Source organism: Numida meleagris, chromosome Z (assembly GCF_002078875.1).
Source record: "Numida meleagris isolate 19003 breed g44 Domestic line chromosome Z, NumMel1.0, whole genome shotgun sequence".
Classification (NCBI taxonomy): Eukaryota; Metazoa; Chordata; class Aves; order Galliformes; family Numididae; genus Numida; species Numida meleagris.
The window spans coordinates 34,242,112-34,247,583 of record NC_034438.1 but is presented as its reverse complement, the minus strand read 5'-3'; positions in this window follow the sequence as shown (position 1 = coordinate 34,247,583).

The window sequence follows — 5,472 nt, the reverse complement described above, 5'->3', positions numbered from 1 at the left end:
TTTACTATAATTACAGAGCTGGCAAACTGGCTGGTCCAGTAATCAGGGTGTTTCTGTGCTTTCAAAGCTCTGGCACAGCCAGCAGTGCAGGAGTAGGACACCAGAGAGGCCTTTCCCTATTGAATACAAAATGTGCAATACAAACATGCTGATAGTTAAGTACTTGCAGCTTCTTTGTCCAGCAGCTTTGTTCTGCTGATGTGACTGGAACCAGATGCGGACAGCTGGAACCCTTGAAGTTCTGAAGAACAGGCTAGACAAGGATCTTCCAGGGATGCTCCTGAAAGGCTGAGGCTGCTTTTGAGCTGGTAGAGGTTTAGATGACTTCTGAAGAACCTTTCTAGCTCTATTCTTCTATGACTTCTTAAAAGCAATACTTTTTGACAGTATTGATCAACCCCTCTCCTCTTAGCAAAGGAGACCAGAAAAGATTTAGCAAAGCAAACAGCAAAGACAGCCCAGGCACTGTGGTCAGCAGGACCACACCATTTCTCTGTGGAGCACTGTGCAAGTAGGGATGGTACAATATGGATCCTGTTATCTGTTTGTTTAGGACCCTGTGATTACTGCTCTCTCCACTGTCAGTTAAGCAGATCACACCCCTGTAGGAATAAGTACAATGTGTGCATCACTCCAACATGCTTATGTGGAAAATCACATTGCAGTGCTAGATGGGTTTCTACAACAAAGTAGGTCATCTTCCTCTCACAATTCCCGCTTTTCCTCTGAGATTTTTGCCCTCACAGTCTGTCCCAGCAGCCAGCTGTCTGCTTATGACTTCTTCCCTCTTGCCTACCAGTAAGGTTATTATTCACAGCCTGCTTTCCATTCCTTCATAAGCAACCTAGCAGTTTCTCAGTGTCAGTGAAACACCTTCCACAAGCTGACAGCCCCTTCCTCCACAGCCCTCCCTCCCTTTTATTTCACAAAGACTTCTAGCAAAGTACTTGCTTTACATTCCAGCTTTTAAGTGATTTCTTCAAGCAGCCATTAATGCCAGTAATTGATATTACTTCTGACCAAAAACAATACACATCCTTTACACCATTTTTTCTTGCCTCAGCATGTCCCAGCAACCTCTGGGAGCTCACTGACAGAAAAGCTACCAGGCAATGTGGAGAGTGCCTCTAAAGGCTCTCCTATGGCATAAGAAAAACAGTGTGCTAGATTCCAGAACACAGGGGCACCCAAGCTGGCTCCCCGCAGTTCTGGGTTTCTCCTCCTTGCACCCTCTCCTCCTTTCCTTCAGATTAGTGCATTTGTTTTCTCCACACAGCTGCACAACTCAAACAAACTGAGCAGAGATGACCTCACTCCATATCTGTGCCAGAAACAATGGAGATCTAGGATCACAAGGAAATTGCCACATTTAGCAGAAGATGACATAGGAGATGATATGAAATAACAACTAGGGATAGAAAAGAATGAGAATAGGGCTGAACCATACAGACAGGTTCTTTTTTCAGTTCAGCGGTGAGGAGGCCAATCAGATACTGCATTGTGCCAGAGAAATGAGAGATGATTGGACAATGTCATAAAAGCAGATTGATGCCAGGAGATATAGCCTTAAAACTCATATTTAATTACTTAACTTGGTATTACCCTATCCAACTGCCTTACACACATCAAGATAGCTTTGTTAGTAGTCAATGAAATACTAAAACACAGTTTTAGCACAGAGATAACATTCCTCCTGTCTTGAACTTTCTTCCCAAAGCAGTCCTTCAGTCTGCTCTGTAAAGTTCATCTGGTTTTATATCCTATTCAGAAAGCACTGTCTCACTACAAGTGTTTTAGAATAATTTTCATCTTTTTAGATGAAATGTCTACTTTTTCTTTACGCTTTTTTTCCCCCTTTTGTACTTGAATATTTACTGATTACTTTATCTTTTAACACAAGTTTGCTATGCTCTGTCTGTATTGTAGTCTTTTCTTTATCTGCATCTTTTACATTCTATCCGCTCCCATAAGAGTCATTCAATAAGAACTTCCAGGGTCGCTGAGCAACTTGAATTCTCCAGGCTTCCTGCTGATACAAAGGTTATACTGAACACGAGCAGTAATACAACTTCTTAGAATTTTTTTTTCTCTTATGAGCTGCAGGTATTTTCCTTCTTCTCTAGTATGTATTAAGCTGATCACTCTGTAATTGTAAGAATATGTTTCGTGTAATCTGTGTAATAGAAGAAAAATAATTTTTACAGGACTAACTGAATTAACAGAATCCATGCAACAAAGTTAAGGGCACTATACTTACTTTGGCATTGAAGTGAGAATCCTGGCAAAACCAAAGATATTTGGGAAAACTGAAAGAGAGACAGAGCCACAGTACCTCAATGTTTTGAAAGGCGCTATGAAGAAGAGGTGGAGTAACTCCTTTGGTAACTTTCCAAAGATAATTGGGATTATTTCAGTATACAGTTTCAGACTCTGGCAGAAGTATGCACAACAACTATAGAATGCAAAGAATTCTAGCATACAAAGAAGATATATGACTAGTTACTAAGTTATGTAAAAAAACTGCAGGATTCAGGGCTTCTTTTAGAATTCTAAAAACAATGCAGAGAAGTAGGTTATATACTTAAAAAAGGAGTCTGGATTTTGACACCTAAGGTGCTGACAAGGAGTACTTCAGAAAGACGAATGTTGATATGTCACAGATTGAACCAATTAACCTATGTGATAACATGGCAGATACAATCTAGCTTCTACACTGGAAGTCAAGTGTGCCATGCTGCAGAGCCAGGAGTTAGACTCCATGATCCTTATAGGTCCCTTCCCACTCAGAATATCCTGTGGTTCTGTGATTCTACAGTCAATACAAAGCCATTACACACAGCATGTTTCCTCTCACAGCTTAGTCACTTGGGGCACATTCTTCCATACTAAATAATGATCCAGGTGCCTGGAAACATTTAAGAGCCCTGAAATAATTAGAATACTGAATGAAGCCCTGCATCACATCTCCTGTAGCAGAGGAAAGCAGGACATGAGCAAGTCCTGGCAGCTAAGAAACAAAGTGATCAGGGACCAACTTCTTGTCAACGCTGAGATTCAGAGAGCGCCCAGATACTGTAGGGTCTGATGCTATGTCTGTCAGCATCTTGAATTTCTTAAGAGAAATACATCGTATGTCATTTGTACATTTGACAAATAGTAACTAGAGCCTTAAAATACATGGTTTGTTTGCAGGTTTGCACAGGCAAGAAGATGCAAGATTTTTTCTGCATTTTGAGAAAACATTTGGGTTGTCTCTCTGTAGGTCTTTGCTTTATTTAAACTAACAATTCTCATCAGAAATGTGCCTTTCTAGGCAACTTGTTGCACACTGGGGATAACAGAAGCAGCAATCGGAAAGTGGGCCAGACAGAATTTGGGTGAGGAAGTTGATTAAACATGTGTTCTATGGCGTACATAGTAACAGAGTTTTCTCTGGGTTCCACCTTTCTCCCTCCCCAGTGGTCAGCTCTATTAGCATTATTGCTAACTAATTTCCATCGTGACTTACATGGACTGTAGGACAGTTCAGGCACACAGAGGTCTAGCCACGGTTGTGCTTATGGGAAACAAGCAGAGGCACTGACAATTTACAAAGCCCAGTCTCTATGGAGAGTACAGATGCTCTTATTTACAGTTGATTTTTCTCTCCTAGGGCAGTCAGTTAAAATCCTCATCTATGGCTCTGTTTACAATTAATTTTTCTGTCCAGCATCTGTGTATAAGCAGATACATGCCTGTATAATACTTTGCTTTGTTACTCAATTTTGTTCTATGTTCTACAATTCAGCAAGCTGCCTTCGGATTTTACATCTGTTTTTCAGGTATTTGAGGACCTTCCCTGACTTTACTTTGTCAGTACCTTCCCCAGGCATAGTACTGAACAACTAAATGAAAGCTGACCCAGGAGATCCTGCTGAACTCCACTTGATACCTTTTTCTAGTTTGATAATAGACCACTGAGAACAGCCCAGAAGCAGCGATTCAATTTCACACTAATCCATAGAATTTTCATCAAACCCAGGTTTTCTAGCACTTTTATAATAATGTCCTGTCAAGCAGTGCTAGAAATTTCATCAGTCTCAAAAGCATAACACAATACCATCTCTTCTGTAGCCACAGGGACTGCAAATACCCTCTTGCTGAAGAAAACTAAATTATGAAGACACAATTTACTCCTGACAAACTCCTACTTACCTCCTTGCTATATGCTGGGAGTTTGCAAACACTTTTTTTTAATCATTCCTGAGTCTGCTGGCACAGAAGTCACCTCGTTCAAATTTCCATCTTTCTCAGGTGACACTGTGTTTAACTGACAGCCAAAAGGGTGCACGGTGATCTGAGACTTTCAGCTGCCTTTTTTTGGGACGTATCTGAACTTCTGCAACTTAAGTTTGGAAAAAAACAAGAGGTTTCCACATGTTATGAAGCAGTAGTTTTGTCATCCCTGGAACACAACCCTATGAAATTCCTTCCTACAGCACTGGTCCATGCACAGCTGCTTCCAGATGCTGTAGCTGGTATGAGCTGCAATTAAAGCCCATCCAGAACTTGAGCATCTCTTTGGTTTCTCTCCTCAGTAGGTTTCTGGTTTTTAATAGCAAGGTTCGTGTGGCAGCTTGTCTCATAGGAATGACAACTCTACTTGACAATTTTTTACAGTGTGTGGGAAATTATCTCTAAGGCTCTTGTTTCTGTCATATTTGGTTAAAATGAGCAAGGAGCTCTGAATTTATTAGAGAAATGCAGTATTATAATCACGTTCCCCTTCCTTCCATGGGAAACAATGTCAGTAATCTTCACACAAAGCAGGCTGAGTGACAGAACAATCCATCTGTTTGTGACATCTTGCCAACTACAAATATTAACTCTGAGTAAGTGATATCTTGAATTATAGCTATACTTTCACACAATGCTTTCAAGCCCAACACTGGCATATGGGAATCCAGAAATGTTTCATATAAGGCATGGGGACTGGAACTAGATGATCTTTAAGGTCTCTTCCAACCTACACCATTCTATGATTTGATTATTTTCTGTGGAGTGAGAGAAACAGTGACAAAACTGAAGTACAAGGGGAGGTGAAGGTGGAAGGCTACTCACACCAATTATTTCCCTAAGGTGGGAACATAAGATAATAAATATAGAGGACGTGCACTTTGTTCTCCCAGACATACTCACTCAGAACCAGTTTTCTGGATTTGTGGGAATACAGACCACTTGCTTTCAGGTGTTTCTTACTGCTTGTCTGTGTTAATTCACATGCTTGCAAATGAATCAAATATTTGTTCTACTTAGACTGTAAAAAAAAACCAACAAAACAGTTGCAGGTCTTGTACTTAATGCAATGTCTCTCCCCCTCTAAGATTCCAAACTGCTCCTACATGTCTGAGAAATAAATTAACCTCATCACAGACTGTCCTTCTTCAAAGCATTATACGGCAGCTGTACTCCTCTCCACAAAAACGAAGCATG